Source organism: Marmota marmota, unplaced genomic scaffold (assembly GCF_001458135.2).
Source record: "Marmota marmota marmota unplaced genomic scaffold, marMar, whole genome shotgun sequence".
Lineage (NCBI taxonomy): Eukaryota > Metazoa > Chordata > Mammalia > Rodentia > Sciuridae > Marmota > Marmota marmota.
Genome location: NW_026000000.1, coordinates 7,041,914 through 7,059,718, shown reverse-complemented (window position 1 = coordinate 7,059,718; position 17,805 = coordinate 7,041,914). Strand labels below are relative to the sequence as shown.

At 36.1% G+C, this 17,805-nt stretch overlaps 2 protein-coding genes and 1 long non-coding RNA gene across 9 annotated transcripts in view; 2 read left to right on the top strand and 1 right to left on the bottom strand.

The window, feature by feature from the left end:
• Positions 1-17,805, top strand: part of Marchf8 (membrane associated ring-CH-type finger 8) — a 224,908-nt gene that overhangs the window by 8,274 nt on the left and 198,829 nt on the right. The window lies entirely within an intron of this gene.
• Zfand4 (zinc finger AN1-type containing 4) overlaps positions 1-17,805 on the top strand; it is an 86,499-nt gene that overhangs the window by 22,540 nt on the left and 46,154 nt on the right. The window lies entirely within an intron of this gene.
• Positions 2,946-7,633, bottom strand: LOC125618037. The gene is made up of 3 exons (XR_007349234.1): positions 7,436-7,633; positions 6,383-6,385; positions 2,946-2,957 (listed from the first exon to the last, which is right to left on the bottom strand). It is a non-coding gene; the product is annotated as an uncharacterized LOC125618037 (long non-coding RNA).

Genomic DNA, 17,805 nt, shown 5'->3' with positions numbered 1-17,805 from the left:
CAGCTCCTACCACCCCCTGTCCTGTTTCTATTCCTGTATTTTGCTTTCCAAGAATTTCATATAAATGGAATAATACGTCTTTTAAGTCTGCTTTCTTTCCTATAATACATTTGAGATTTCTCTATATTGTTACATGTATCAAAAGCTATCCTGTTTATGGCCAAGTAATGGTTCATTGTATGGTATCAATAGTTATTCATTCCCAAATTGAGGGACATTTGTGCAGTTTTCAGGTTTTGACAATTATAAATAAAGCCTTATGAGCCTTCATGTTTTTATGGGAACATAGGTTTCATTTCATTTGGTAAATACTTAGGAATGGAATTGATGAGTATGTAATAAGTGTATATTTAATTCCATAAGAAACTGCTAAGACTGTTTTCCAGAGACTATACCATTTTGTATGACTAATATACAGTCATATGCCCTATGATCAGCACTTAATATCTTCTGAGTTGCTTTTGTTTCTTTTTTACAATTCTAATAGGTATTGGCACTATTTCACTGTAGTTTTAATTTGTATTTCCCTAATGATGTTAAACATCTTTTAATTTCCATTCTTGTTATCTTTCCTAAAAAGTTCAGGCTGATGGGGCAGAATACAATGAACTGGATAGCTTAAACAATAGAAATTTATTTCTGAAAGTTGGAGGCTGGAAATACAAGGTCAAGGAACCAACAGATCCAGCATCTAGTGAGGGCATTCTTTTTGGTTTGCAGATAGCTGGTTTTTTGGTGGTTCCTCACATGATAGAGATGAGAGAAATCATCTCTTGTGTCTTTTCTGAGGGCACTAATAATGGAATGGTTTACAAAATGTCACATTTCTTGGTAAGTCTAAACATTCACTAAATAAAGCAATATCTGATTTAGACACTTAAGAAGGTTTGAGAAAATCAAGAGAGGATTAAAATCCTGGTAACAATAATAATGTAAGTCAAGTAGAGTTACTTGAAATGAGAGTACTAAGGTTCTTAGTATTGTTCATGAGAACTATACAGATGTGATTAGCTTTAGATTTTATTTTGTGTTAAATATGATCATTTAAATTTTTATAGTAGTCTTTTCAAATTCGAAATAGTTATATAACCTTCAAATGGTAGAGAAAAATTATAAAAGGACTCCATCTTTTCCATTTAATACATAAAAGAGGGAGTTAGTGAAAGCAAAACAATTAAACACCACAAAATATGAGATAGAGGGGCTGGGATGTGGCTCAAGTGGTAGCGCGCTCGCCTGGCATGCATGCGGCCCAGGTTCGATCCTCAGCACCACATACAAACAAAGATGTTGTGTCCTCTGAAAACTAAAAAATAAATATTAAAATTCTTTAAAAAAAATATGAGATAGAAATGAATATATAATCAATCTTGATTATATAAAATAGACAAAATGCTAATTGAAAGACCAAAATCAGTAGGCTAGTTTTTAAAAATGTCGACATCAAATACTGATATAAAAGTCCTAATCTAACCCAGGTGGGGTGGTGTATGTCTGTAATCCCAGCATCTCTCGAGGCTGAGACAGCAGGATTGCAAGTTCAATGCCAACCTCAGCAACAGTAAGGTGCTAAGTGACTCAGTGAGACCCTGTCTCTAAGTAGAATATAAAATAGGGCTGGGGATGTGGTTGAGTGCCCCTGAGCTCAATCCCTGGTACCCCCCCCCCCAAAAAAAAGTCCTAATCTAAAATATAAAGATCCCAACTGTGTTGAAAGTAATAGAGTTAAAAAATATGTACCAGGCAAATAGTAACGTGAAAATGCTAGTGTTTCCATATTAATAAAGTTATTATATAAAATATGTTTTAAAATGAAATACAGGGCCTGGGAATGTAGCTCAAGGGTAGAGCACTTGCCTAGTATGGGCAAGGTGTTGGGTTCAACCCCCAGCACTGTAAAAGTTAAGATAACAAAAATGTATGGGGGTGGGATGTGACTCAGTGGTATAGTACTTGCCTAGCATGTGGGATGCTCTGGGTTCAATCTGCAGCACCATAGAAACAAGAAAAACTATAAAATTAAATGCCTGGACAAGACAGAGAGAAGGATATCCATAATAGTCCTGTTGATAATATAAAAATTCTGGAAACAACTCGAATGAATACAGTAGAATGAATAAATCGTGGTATATGTAAGTATATTTGTCATATTGGAATGGAATTCTATAAACTAGATTATAGAAAGGAAAACTAATAATATCTTCATGTGAAATGTGGTGAATTTAAAAAGCAAATCTGAGAGGAACACATACACTGTGATTCCACTTAAATAAAGATAAAAAGGAACAAAAGAAAGAATACCACATATGCAAATAAAGGAATAATGAAAAGCAGAGGAATCATTTACACCAAATTTGGATTGGTGGTTAATGCTGGCTGGAAAAAAGAAGATATAGTTGAGGAAAAGAATGGAAGAGTGTTTTTTCTCCTATCTTTTTCAACACTTGATATCTTTGATTTTTGTTATTCTAATAGATGTGTAGTAATATCTCATTGTGGTTTTAGTTTGCATTTATCTAATGACAAATGATAGTATCTTTGTGAGCTTTATTTTACTCTTCTTCGTTGAAGTGTCTATTCAGATCTTTTACCCATATTTTTTAAACCAAAGGTTTTTTTTTTTGTTGAGTTTTGAGAATTCCTTTTGTGTGTATCTTTAATCAGTACATATTTTACTGAGTGTTTCAGTAAGCTTTTTAATATCTGTGACCAAAATACATGACAAAGAACAATTTTAGAGGAGGAAAAGTTTATTTGGCTCACAGTTTCAGAGGACTCAGTCCATAAACAGCCAACTCCCATTGTGCTGGGCCTGAGATGACGCAGAAGATAATGGCAGAAGAGTATGGTGAAGGACATGGCATCAGAAAGCAGGGAGAGAGACTAGCTCATCAGGAAGAAAAAATTTACCCAAAAGGCACATCCTTAATGACCCACCTTCTCCAGCCACACCCTACCTGCCTACAGTTACCTACCCAGTTAATCCCTGTCAGTGGATTAACACTGATCAGGTTTAAGTCACAGTCATTTCACCTCTGAATGTTTTAGTATTGCCTCACACATGAGCTTTTGCGGGGGACACTGAAATTTTTCTCCCAAGCTTTGGCTTATCTTTTTGTTGTCCTAACAGTTTCTTTTTGAAGAGCAGAAGTTTAAAATTTGTTGAAGTCCAATTTAAATTTTTAACAGTTGTGTTATATCTAGGAAATCTTGGTTTAATCTAAGAAATCTTGGTTTAATCTAAGGTCACAAAGAGGATCTTCTTTGTTTTCCCTTTGAGGTTCTATAGTTTTAGGATTCATATTTAGATCTATGGGTAGTTTTGAGTTAGATGTAATTTTTGGTGTATAACTGATCCAAATTTGTTCAATTTATTTATTTATTTTGCACGTGGATGTCCAGTTGAAGAAGCTATCCTTTTCTGCTGCCATGTTGCCTTTCACCTTTATCAAAAAGGAGTTGTGAATATACATGTGAATTTATTTTGGAGTATTCCATTACATTGGTTTTCATGTCTATTTTTAGGTCAATGACCTGCTCTTTTGATTACTATAACTTTATAATTCTTGGAATTCAGGTAGTCATAACCATCCAACTTTATTATTCTTTTTCAAAAGGTGTGGTGTGTGTGTGTGTGTGTGTGTGTGTAGTTTTGTATGTATGTGTCTTTCACATATTTTATCAGATTTATTCTCTAAATATTTATTCCTGAATACTTATTATGTATTTTCATATATATGATGCTGTCCTAAATGGGATTGTTTGGTTTCAATTCCCATTTGTTATTTGCTAGTATATAGAAAGTTTTTTTGTTAGTTGATCTTATATCCTGAAGTCTTACTGACTTCACTTATTGGTTGCTTTAGTTTATTAACTTAATTAAATAAACTCACTATTATTATTAGTTATATTTTTTGTTTTATTTTATTTTTGTTCTATCAGGTTTTCCACATAGACAATCATGTCTTTAAAATAAAGACAGTTTGGCTTCTTTCTTTCTAATCTGGATGCTTTTTAATTTTTATTTATTTATTTATTTATCGTCCCACTTCACTAGTTGGGACTTTGAGTATAATGATAAATAGAAATCATGAGAAGGAGACATCTTTATATGGTATCTTACATTAGGGGAAGTATTTAGTCTTTTACCATTATTTAGATTTTATCATATTGAAGAAGTTCCCTCTGATCCTAGTTTGCTCATAGTTTTTATAGAATGGGTATTTGATTTTGTGAAATGCTTTCTCTGCTTGAAATATGAGTTTTCTTGTTTAGTTAATGTGTGAATTAAATAGATTTTTAAATGTTAAACCAACTTTTCTGACACAAACCTTACTTCTTCATATTGTATTATATTTTTAACCTGTTGTTGAATTCTGTGTACTAAAACTGTGTAGAAATTTTGTATCTGTGTTCATGAAGGATATAAGCCTGTAATTCTATCTTATAATGTTTGCATCTGGTTTTGACAACAGGATGATCCTGGCCTCATGAAATGAGTTGGAACTATTTTCCTCTGCAGTTTTTTTAAAAGAGAATACCATTGTTATGATAGCCCAGCCTATGAAATAGAATGGATTTGTTCGGGTTCTTTTTCTTCTTGAATGAGCTTGAGTTTGTGTTTTTTAAGGCTTGTGTTCCTCTTGTTGAATTGTGTTGATATAGAGTTATTCATAATATCCCTTATTATCCTCTCAATATTTATAGAATCTGTAATGATGTCATTTCTCCTGCTCTTGACATTGGTAATTTGCATCTTCTTTTTAGAAAATGTTTAACCTAATTTAGTAAACTTGTTAAAGAATCAGATTTTGCATTCATTGATTTTCTCCTATTTTTCTTTTCTTTTTTCAAATATATATATATTTGAAAAAAGAAAAAAAATATATATTTCATATATATATATATATTTCAAATATATATATATATTTAAAAAAAATATATATATATATATTTAGTTGTAGTTGGACACAACACCTTTATTTTATTTTTATGTGGTGCTGAGAACTAACCCAGCGCCCCACACGTGCTAGGCCAGCAGAGCTCTATCACTGAGCCACAACCCCAGCCCCCTTCTCCTGTTTTTCTATTTTTATTTCATCAGTTTCTGTTGTGATTTTTTAAAAATTAATTCTGTTCTGCTTATTTTGTGTTTAATTTGTTCTCTTTCTAATTATTTTGTACATATTTGTAAGTACACTATAGTTATATACATAATATTTGGATTCATTTTGACTTAATCATACAAAACATAGAATATATTTGCTCCACTTCAGTCCTTAATACTTCCCCACCCGTCCTCTCCCTATTCCCCTTTCTCTACTTGTCTTCCTTCTATTTATTTATAGTTTTTAAAATTAGTGCTTTATAGATATACATAAAGGTGAAATTCACTGTGGTATATTCATATATGTTCATAGCATAATTTGGTCAGTTTCATTCTACTGTTCTGGAGAAGCTAAGGTCATTGATATGAAACATTTCTACTTTAATCATATTGGTATTTGGTGCTTTAATCTTCTCCTAAGTACTGCTTTATTGTTCTCCCACACATTGTGATATTTTGTTTTCACTTTTACTCAGTTCAAATTATTTTCTAATTTTCCTTCTGATTTCTTTTTTGATTGATGGATTTTTTTTGAAACATAGTTCTTAGTTTCTATGAATTTGGAGAATATCTAGAGATCTTTTGTTACTTATTTATAATGTAATACAAATATATTATTTGAATTCTTTTAATTTGTACAGATTGGATTTATGATCCAGAATGTTGGCTTTTGGTACATGTTATATGCGTGCTTTTTAACTTTTTTTTTTTTTTTTTTGGTAGCAGGGGTCTGCAAGTAAAGAATTATTTTAGCTTTTGTATGTGTTTCATTTTTTACATTTAAAACTGGAGATAGCATTCATATAAAATTCACTTATTTTTTGAAAATTTTTTTAGTTGTAGAAACAATACCTTTATTTTACTTATTCATTTATACGTGGTGTCAGAGTTCTCTTTGTCTTTGCATATAGTTCTCTTTGTCGTAGCTTACAATATGTAGTCAGGACATTGTTTAGTTCCCTCAGTTATTTTTTTTCTCTTCCCCACACCTTTAACTGCAATTCATTTATACTCATTTGGGGGCTCCCCTGCAGGCTTAATGATTTTAATTATTCATTTGAGGGTGGAGGTTGAAGTTGTGGTAAAACATCAACATAGTCCTAAGAATCAGAACTACACAGACATTTCTTCAGGAGTGTTGCTACCTCTTCATCTCTACTACTTTGTTCCTTTTCCCATATTTTCTGCCCCACTCCAGTCATTCCCTGTGCATAACCAATCTCATTGGTTTCTGATTTATCCTCCTGTTTTTATTTTGCACAAATGGGTAAATACTTTCTTCTTTGTAACATGAATGGTAACATACCATACTTTTCTTTTTACATTTAATAATTTATCCTGATTTTATACCAAACTGGTTCATAGAAGTCTTTCTCATTCATTTTTCTTCACAGCATTTTCCCCCTCATATCTATCTGGACTCATTATGTGAATATATTGTTGTTTTTTCAATCGTTTTCTTATGTGTGGCATTTATTGTTTTACAATTTTAAATGGTGCAACAGTGGATAGCCTTGTGCATATTTTTGAATGTTGTAGGCATATCTTTAGGGTAGATTAATAATGTTGGGATTGCTGGGTCAAAAGATAAATGTACATGTAGTTTATTTTTTAGGTATTATCAAATTCCTCTCCAGAATGGTTGTAGTACTTTATTCTCACAGCAGTATATGAAAATGTCCCCATGATGAGATTCTCTATTCACCTCACAGATTGTTTCTTTTGCTGAGAAGAAACTTTTTAGTTTGAGTCCATCCCATTTATTGATTCTTTTTTTTAAGAAAGAGAGAGAGAGAGAGAAATTTTTTAATGTTTATTTTTTAGTTTTCGGTGGACACAACATCTTTGTTTGTATGTGGTGCTGAGGATCGAACCTGGGCCGCACGCATGCCAGGCGAGCGCGCTACCGCTTGAGCCACATCCCCAGCCCCCATTTATTGATTCTTGATTTTAATTCTTGTGCCAAAGGAGTCTTATTAAGGAAGTTGGGGCCTAATCCCACATGATGGAGACATAGACACAGTGTCTCTGGTTTAATTCTAATAGACACAGTGTCTCTGGTTCAATTCCTACATCTTCAATCCAGTTTGAGTTGAGTTTTGTGCTTGATGAGAGATAGGGTTTAACTTCATTTTGTTGCATATGGATTTCCAGTTTTACCAGCACCATTTTGCCGCGTCCGGCCAAAGGAGCCGAGTCCGGCGAGGGACGGCGAGGTTAAAGGACACAGGACACCAAGGTTCTTCATCCAGGAGACAACTTTTATTTTTTCTACCCCCCTATTATATATCCTCCCACCCTCAGGGTTAAGCACACACACACACACACACTTTACAGGAAGCGGTCTCGAGCAGCCTTAGGCAAACTAGGTCAGGTTTTGCAGGTCGGTCATGCAAGGCCCAGCTGGGCCAACTAATCAGCAAGTACAATCTGTCCCAGGCTCTCAGGAGGGCAGATAGACAGGAAGCCCACAGGGCTGACAGAAAGCCCACAAGGCTGATTCATACTTCAGTGGTACTCGCCTCCACATGCGGTACAAAGAGCAGGAAACTTACTCCCGTTCCAGGGCCAGGGGCTTCACCACACCATTTGTTGAAGAGGCTATCTTTTCTCCAATGCCTGTTTTTGGCACCTTGTCTAACATAAGATAATCATAATTTTGTGGGTTAGTCTCTGTGTCCTCTATTCTGTACCATTGATCTACCGGTCTATTTGGGTGCCAATACTATGCTGTTTTTGTTACTTTTGCTCTGTAGTATAGTTTAAGGTCTGATATAGTGATGCCACCTGCTTCACTCTTCCTGCCAAGGATTACTTTAGCTATTCTGGGTCTCTTAATTTTTTTCCAGACGAATTTCATGACTGCTTTTTCTGTTTCTATGAGGAATGCCATTGAGATTTTGATCGGAATTGCATTAAATCTGTATAGTGCTTTCGGAAGTATGGTCACTTTGATAATATTAATTCTGTCTACTTGAGCAAGGTAGATATTTCCATCTTCTAGGGTCTTCTTTGATTTCTTTCTTTAGCATTCTGTAGTTTTCATTGTATAGATCTTTCACCTCTTTCATTAAGATGATTCTCAAATATTTTATTTTATTTTTTGAGGCTATTGTAAATGGGGTAGTTTTTCTCATTTCCCTTCCTGAGGATTTGTCACTGGTATAGAGAAATGCATTTGATTTGTGGGTGTTGATTTTATAACCTGCTACTTTGCTGAATTCATTTACTAGTTCTAGAAGTTTTCTGGTAGAACTTTTAGGGTCTTCTAGGTATAGAATCATATCATCAGCAAATAGTGCCAATTCCGAGTTCTTCTATTCCTATGTGTATCCCTTTAATTTCTTTCATCTATCTAATTCCCATTAGATAGAGCATTAATCTCTAGGGTACATAAAAAAACTCAAAAATCTAAGCACCAAAAAAACCAAATAACCCAATTAATAAATGGGCCATGGACAGACACTTCTCAGAAGATGATATACAGTCAACAAATATATGAAAAAATGTTTATCATCGCTAGCAATTAGAAAAATGCAAATCTAAACTACTCTAAGATTTCATCTCACTCCAGTCAGAATGACAGCTATTATGAAGACAAACATATTCACAATATCTAAACTGTGGAGCCAACCTATATACCCTTCAGTGGAGGAATGGATAAAAAAAAAAGTAGCATATATACATAATGGAATTTTACTCACCCAATAAAAGAAAAGAAAATCATTCATTTGCAGGTAGATGGATGGCATTGGAGAGGTGAGGATGTGGGGAAGAAGACATGCTCATACACTGCTGGACTGCTGGTGGGACTACAAATTGGTATAGCCAATATGGAAAGCAGTATGGAGATTTCTTGGAAAGTTGAGAATGGAACCAACATTTGACCCAGCTATCAGTCTATACCCAAAGGACTTAAACACAACATACTACAGGGACACAGCCACATCAATGTATATAGCAGCACAATTCACAATAGCCAAACTGGAGCCAACCTAGATGCCCTCCAGTGGATGAATGGATAAAGAAAATGTGGTAAATATACACAATGGAATATTATTCAGCCAATAAAAGAGAATAAAATCATGCCATTTGCAGGTACATGAATGGCATTAGAGTAGATAATGCTAAGTGAAGTTAGCTAATCCCAAAAAACCAAATGCTGAATGTTTTCTCTGATATAAGGAGGCTGATTCATATTCCGGTAGGGAGGGGGAGCATGGGAGGAATAGATGAACTCTAGATGGGGTAGAGTGGTGAGAGGGGAAGGGAGGGGGCATGGGGTTAGAAATATTGGTGGAATGTGATAGACATCATTATCCAAAGTCACATATGAAGATATGAATTGGTGTGAATATATTTTATGTACAACCAGAGTTATGAAAAATTGTGCTCTATATGTGCAATAAGAATTGTAATGCATTCCACTGTCATATATATATATATATATATATATATATATATATATATATATATATAAAATTAATAAAAAAAGATATGAAAATGCCTATTGACCCACAACCTTGCCATCAGAAAGTGTTGTCAAACTTTAAAATTTTCACCAATCTAATGTGTTGTTTTAATTCTCCAATTATAAATGAATTGGAACAGTTTAGTCATAAGTGTAAGGGATGTTTTTAAAAATTTTTTTAGATGTTGATGGACCTTTATCTTATTCATTTATTTATATGCAGTACTCAAAATTGAACCCAGTGCCTTACACATGCTAGGCAAGTGCTCTACCACTGAGCCACAACCCCAGCCCCTAAGGGCTGTTATGTATCTTTTATGGTGAATTTTTTATGTCTTTTGCACATTTTTTAATTAGAATTTTCTTCTTTGGTTGTAAGGATTGAACTCAGGAGCACTTTACCTTTATGTTATATCCTCAGATCTTTTTATTGTATTTATATTATATACCTTATTATGTACTAAGTTGCTTAGTGCCCTGTCAAGTTGGTGAGGCTGGCCTTGAACTTTCAATTTCTTGCCTCAGCCTCCTAAATTGCTGGGATTACAGATGTACACCACCACATCTGGCTGTTCTCTAATTTTTAAAAATCTATTATATATAAGGGATATTAGTCTTTTGTCTGTGGAATGTTATACATATTTTCTCCTGCTTTGTCAGTTGTCTTTTAACTTTGGTTATATGGGTTTCTTTCTCATGAAATTAAAAACTTTTTTAACCAGGTGAGGTGATACACACCTATGATTACAGTTACTCAGGTTGCTAAGGCAGGAGGATTTCAAATTCAAGGTCAGCCTAAGCAACTTAGTGAGAACATTTCAATTTTTTTTTAAAGGGCTGAGGCTGGGTGTGGTACATACCTGTAATCCTAGCAATTTGTTAGATTGGGACAGGAGGATTACAAGTTTGAGGTAAGCCTCAGTAATTTAGTGAAGTGCCCTTAGCAATTAGCAAGACCCTGTCTTAAAATAAAAAATAAAAAGGACTGGGGTTGTAGTTCAGTGGATAGCACTGCTGGAGTCAACTCCTTATACTGCAAAAAACAAACAAATTTTTTTTTCACATGAAAAATACAAATTTTAAAGCAAATTTAGCAATCTTTTGTTGACTTGCTTTTTGAGTAATAGAAATCCTTTTATTATTGATTTAAAAAATGACAGTGGAATGCATTACAATTTTTTTTTAAAAACATAATTTTTTAATATTTATTTTTTAGTTTTCGGTGGACACACCATTTTTCTTTTTATTTTTATGTGGTGCTGAGGATCGAACACAGCGCGGCGAGCGCACTACCGCTTGAGCCACATCCCCAGCCCACATTACAATTCTTGTTACACATATATACCACAATTTTTCATATCTGTGTTTGTATATAAAGTATGTTGACACACAATTTGTGTCTTCATACATGTACTTTGGATAATTATGTCTATCACATTCCACCATCCTTGCTAATCCCCTGCCCCTTCCCTTTCTATCCCCTCCCTCTTCCCTATCTAGAATTCATTTATTCCTCCCATGCTCCCCATCCCTTCTCCACTATGAGTCAGCCTCCTTATATCAGAGAAAATATTTGGCATTTGTTTTTTGGAATTGGCTAACTTCACTTAGCATTCTTCTCCAATGCCATCCATTTACCTGCAAATGAATGATTTTCTTTTCTTTCATTGGGTGAAATGAAATGGAATTAGTAAAATTCCATTATGTATATATGCTACTTTTTTTTTATCCATTCCTCCACTGAAGGGTATATAGGTTGGCTCCACAGTTTAGATATTGTGAATTGTGCTGCTATAAACATTGATGTGGCTGTGTCCCTGTAGTATACTGTTTTTAAGTTCTTTGGGTATAGTCCGTGGAGTGGGATAGCTGATGGTTCCATTCCCAGATTTCCAAGGAATCTCCATACTCCTTTCCATATTGGCTGCACCAATTTGCAGTCCCACCAACAGTGTATGAGAGTGCCTTTTCCCCCACATCCTTGCCAACACTTGTTGTTGTTTGTCTTTATAATAGCTGCCATTCTGACTGGAGTAAGATGATATCTTAGAGTAGTTTTGATTTACATTTCTCTAATTGCTAGAGATGCTTAGCATTTTTTATATATTTGTTGATTGATTGTATATCCTCTTCTGAGAAGTGTCAGTTCAGATCCTTGGCTCAATTTTTGATTGGGTTATTTATTTTTTTGGTGTTTAGCTTTTGAGTTTATTATATACTCTAGAGATTATATACTCTACCTGATGTGTGAGGGGTAAAAATTTGCTCTCAGGATGTAGGCTCTCTGTTCACCCCAGAGATTGTTTCTTTTGGTGAGAAGAAACTTTTTAGCTTGATTCCATCCCATTTATTGATTCTTGGTTTTAATTCTTGTGCCAAAGGAGTCTTATTAAGGAAGTTGGGGCCTAATCCCACATGATGAAGATTAGAGACAACTTTTTTTTTTCTGTTAGATGCAGAATCTCTGGTTTAATTCCTAGGTCCTTGATCCATTTTAAGTTAAATTTTGGTGAGAGATAGGGGTTTAATTTCATTTTATTGCATATTGATTTCCAGTTTTCTCGGCACCATTTGTTGAAGAGGCTTTCTTTTCTCCAATGCATGTTTTTGTCACCTTGTCTAACATAATTGTAATTTTGTGGGTTAGTGTCTGTGTCTGCTATTCTGTACCATTGGTCTACCAGTCTGTTTGGGTGCCAATACCATGCTGTTTTTGTTACTATTGCTCTGTAGTATAGTTTAAGGTCTGGTATAGAGATGCTACCTGCCTCACTTTTCCTGCTAAAGATTACTTTAACTATTCTGGGTCTCTTTTTTTCCAGACTAATTTCATGACTGCTTTTTCTATTTCTATGAGGAATGCTATTGGGATTAGAAAAACTGGGGATAACAGGAACATATCTCAACATTGTAAAGGCTATGTATGCTAAGCTTCAGGCCAACATCATTCTAAATAGAGAAAAATTGAAGGCATTCCCTCTTTCACCACTTTTATTCAACATCGTTCTTGAAACACTGGCCAGAGCAATTAGGCAGATGAAAGAAATTAAAGGGATATGTATCAGAGAAGAAGAACTTAAATTAGCATTGTTTGCTGATGATATGATTCTATACCTAGAAGACCCAAAAAACTCCACCAGAAAACTTCTAGAACTAGTAAATTAATTCAGCAAATAGGAGGATATAAAATCAACACCTAAATCAGAGGCATTTCTGTATATCAGTGACAAATCCTCTAAGAAGGAAATGAGAAAAGTTACCCCATTCACAATAACCTCAAAAAAAAAAATCTTGGAATGAACTTAATGAAAGAGGTGAAAGATTATAGATCTATACAGTGAAAACTACAGAACCCTAAAGAGAGAAATCAAAGACCTTAGAAGATGGAAAGATCAACCTTGCTCTTGTGTAGGCAGAATTAATATTATCAAAATGTCCAAAAGCACTATACAGATTTAATGCAATTCCCATCAAAATCCCAATAGCATTCCTCATAAAAATAGAAATTCCTTTCCCTAATCCAAAGTTAGAGGTATTCATCCATGTTTTCTTTTATTTGTAAGGTTTCATTTTTTACATTTATCTTTCTAATCCATTTGGAGTTTGTATGTATGGCATTAGGTATTGATCTAATTTATCTTTTCCTACATGACTACTCAGTTGTTCCAATACCGTTTATTTAAAAAGTTCATATTTGGCTCAGTAACTTGAGAGCCCATCTTTATCATCTCTAATTGGGTCTATTTCTGGGTTTTTTTATGTGTCAATCAGTACCATACTCTTGTAATTACGGAGGCTTGATGCTGGGTTTTCATGTATGGTAGAACTAGTAATCATTCATTTTCTGGCTATTCTTCAAGTTTGATTTCTATTTAATTTAATATCCCTTGCCTCTTCTTCTTCTTCCTTTTTTATTTTTGTACCAGGGATTGAATTCAGGGGCACTCGACCACTGAGCCACATCCCTAGCCCTATTTTGTATTTTATTTATAGTCAGGGTTTCACTGAGTTGCTTAGGACCTCATTAAGTTGCTGGCTCCTGCCTCAGCCTCCTGAGCTGCTGGAATTACAGACCTGTGTCGCTGCACCTGGCTCTTGCTTATTCTTTTTAAAGTTGGTATTTTAGTGTGATTGTATTACATTTATAAATTAACTTAGGTGGAACTGACAACGTTAGAATGTGAATTATTCTAAGAACAGGTTTATCTTTCTGTTTTTTTAAGTCTTTTTTTTTTTACTGGGGATTGAACCCATGAATGCTTTGCCACTGAGCTACATTACCAGGTCTTTTGAGACCAGATTTTGCTGAGTGCTGACAGTCTTGCTAAATTGCTGAGACTGGCTTTGAATTTGCAATCCTTCTGCCTCAGCCTCCTGAGTCACTGGGATTACAGGTATGTGCCACTGTGCCCAGGTTTAAGTCTCCTTTTATGTAGATGTATTTAAAATTTTGTAGAAGTTTTTAAGTTTGTTACTAAGTATTAAATATACTTTATTGCTATTGTAGTAGAAATTTTTCTTCCATTGTGTTCTTTAATAGTTTGCTTTTTTGCTTATTTGAAGGCTAATTTTATATCTTTCTATTCTTGTGCTAATTTTATATCTTTCTATTTTACTATGTACTTTTCTTAGTTTTATCAGGGTTCACAAGGGTTTTCACATCAGTTATATCTAGCATATTATCTGCACTAGAAATAGTTTTATTACTTAACATTTTTGGCCTTTAATTTATTCCTCTTTTTTAATTACATTAAATATCTGTAGTGCTCTGTTCAGTAGGATAGTGGTCATCCTTGCAATGCTCCTGATCTTAATAGAACTGCTTCTAGTATTCCCCATTAAGTTACATACTGGCTTTAGACCTAGTTGGTATAGGCCGAGTACTTTGATGTACACCTTTAATCCTACATATTCAGGAGGCTGAGGCTCAAGGGCAGCCTGAGTAATGTATTGAGATTCTGTGTCAAAGTAAAAATTTAAAAGGGCTGAGAATATAGCTCAGTGGTAGAGCATCCTGAGTTCAATCCCCTACCACAAACAAACCCCTCTAATTCCTATTTTCTTGAGTTTTAAAAAATATCATACATGGGGGCTGGGATTGTGGCTCAGTGGTAGAGCGCTTGAATAGCCCATGTGAGGCACTGGGTTTGATCCTCAGCATCATATAAAAATAAATAAATAAATACAGGTATTGTGTTCATCTGCAACTAAAAAAAAAATATTTAAAAAAATCATGAATGGAGGGGTCTCATTTCCACTGGGCCCCCTCTGAAGGATTGTCCCAAATAAACCTGCATTGTTGAGCCACCTCTCTTTATTTCCTTACATGTTGGTATTGAAACCCAGGACCAGTGTTCAAGGTTCCCACCATGGGCAGCCTCTTTGGGCCTTACCTTGACCTCCATCTGTTCTCTTTCTTTCCCTCTCTCTTTCTATTTCTCTCTCTGGCAGCTCCAGTAATGACCACTCACGTTGTGCGACTTCACATCTACCACTGGCCATCACTTATTGGGTGAGTGACCCCCTCTGACTCCTCCAGATTTGCCGCAGTCTGGCTGGGCACAATCAGGAGCCACTTGTCAAAAGAAACTAACTTTATTTTTAGAACCACACACGCCAAACAAAACAGCCTCTCAGGAAAAACCCTCAGAGCCTCAACTGCCACCACCGGCTTTCCACAAGCCTCTCTCTCCCACACAAGCTTCTCTCCACCTCCCACAATCCTCCTGCTCTTGAGGCCGATTGGCTGGGTCACGTGGGCGGAGCCAAAAAAGTCCCCCAATGAGCAGCTCCGTGGTCTGAAAGGGCAGGGAAACAGCCCAATGAGCATCTCCGCAGAGGAGCCAATCAGCTAGATGTTGCTGGGGCCGAGGAGCCAATCAGCTAGATGTTGCTGGGGCCGCTGTGAGCCAATCATCAGCCGGCAGCTGGAAGTTTGCTGGCAGCTGGAAGTTTGCTGGGGCCCCTTCCGCTGTGGCTCTCAACACAGATTCCTCAAATCCTTGCCATGGTTTTTCTCTCCATGGATGCTGTTTCTCTGACAAATCCCAACACTGAGTGAGAGAAACCTCTGCCACCACTGGGTGGCAACAACTTGCTTTCTTTGGGACACCCAACAATTGCCTGTCATTCCATTGATTGTTCCTGGAACACCCTCAGAGAAACCAAAATTCTTGTGGGGATGCCCCTTGATTTGGCTTTTCTCTCTGCCAGAGTCCTTAGAGGCCCTCCTTAATCCTTTTTGTCCAGGATGAGCCAGACCCCATCAAAGGCTCTATGAGATACACCTTAGGGTACCTTTCCAAACATATTCAGACCCTGGGTCTCCAAGACACAGTCAGACCTACTGCCTAGCCCCTACGCAAGCTGGACAGTAGCAGTCACTGTCCTGAAAATGGCATATTTGACTTCCAAATTCTCCAGGATCTTGAAAATTTTCTCTACCACAATGGCAAATGGTCCAAGGTTCCTGATGTCTAGACTTCTGGTCCAGGCCTGGTTACCACCTTCTCTCTGCTAAAACTGCTCAACTTTCTTCTCAATGAAAAGCCCCTCAAGGCATCCATTTCTTGGGACACCTCTGTCTTTGGGAGCTCTGCTTTTTCCCCATTACTCTAATAAATCCTGTTACTTTGGTATATCTGACACTTGTATCCATGTGTTTCATTCCTTGAATTCATGAGACAAAGAACCCACCCATCCACCCTCCCTGTTACATTTATGAGGGCTTGCCTGGGATCTATGGAAGGGTGAATAATATGGAAAAGGGAGTTCTCATTTCTCTTTTGTGTTCTCTTTCTTAGTAGACAAACTGTCTTTAAACACTGTATTTCCTGGTGCTCAAAGTACTACCAACTACTCTAAAAATAAACTTAGTGGACAAACACTAGTCATTTTTAACTGACTAACATCGCTGGCAGTCTTAAGACGAGGGTAAACAGGCATGCTAAGCAGATGGGTCCTGTCCCCTTTGCTTTGGCATTGAGAATGTCAGTCCTGACTTGCTCCAGTTTCTTTTCTATGGGAGAGAATTGGTGTGTGGGACAGAGGAAGACTTGAGACAACTGATGGTAGAAGACCAGAGAGACTTCCTGATGCTGCATGAAGGTCTTAGGTCCAGAGTCTGACCTGGGCAGTCCTCAGGAATACAAAGTATCAAATACTATCTTTCTGTTTCTGACTGACTTGGCCCAGTGGTGGAGGGCATCCTCACCTGATGAATCTTGGATCCTGAGATGATCTTAGTCTGATCAGATCTAAGGTCTTCAGGAAAGAGATAACCCATTCATCCTCAGAGTGTAAGCCAAATATTCTCTCTTCTCCTCTGCAGAAATGCCTCTTCTACAAGTATTTCCTGGTGCTCAAGATACTACCAACTACTCTGTATGTCTTATTGATACCCCCAATTCTTTCACCTTCTCTCTCTCAAGTACCTAAACAGAGTCTCTAGGGAACTTCAGGCTTTTAAATGCTTTCATGACCTAAACCCCAAGCCCATCCCCACCTGTGGTCTTGCATGCCTAAATTAATATATTTTGCTGTGGTTAGCCTTGTTTTGTCTAACTGGAGTTTCTTTTTTTTTTTTTAAATCCCTCTCTATTTTTTTCCACTGTCTTTTTTTTTTTTTTAAAGAAAGAGTGAGAGAGAGTGAGAGAGAGAGAGAGAATTTTAATATTTATTTTTTAATTTTCGGCGGACACAACATCTTTGTCTGTATGTGGTGCTGAGGACCGAACCCGGGCCGCACACATGCCAGGCAAGCGCGCTACCGCTTGAGCCACATCCCCAGCCCATCCACTGTCTTTTTCTAGAGACCAAATATTCAAGGGTTAACTCTCAAAGAAAAAGAAAAAGAGCTGCTCTTTTGGCGAATCCTAAGGAAGGAGATAACAGTGGTGATGGTAGGAGCAGATCTGTCTTCATGGAGGATAGGTGGCCACCTGAACCTTTGATTTCAGCATCCATCAGGGCTAACAGACCTTGCTTCTAACGTTCCAATTGTACAGGCTAACCTCATGCCTAGGTCATACTGTAAAAATGTTTGACCAGCTCTATTTTAATTTCCTTTTTTTTCTTTATTTTTATTTTTTTTAATTTTTTATTGTTGGTTGTTCAAAACATTACATAGTTCTTGATATATCATATTTCACACTTTGATTCAAGTGGGTTATGAACTCCCATTTTTACCCCATATACAGATTGCAGAATCACATCAGTTACACATCCA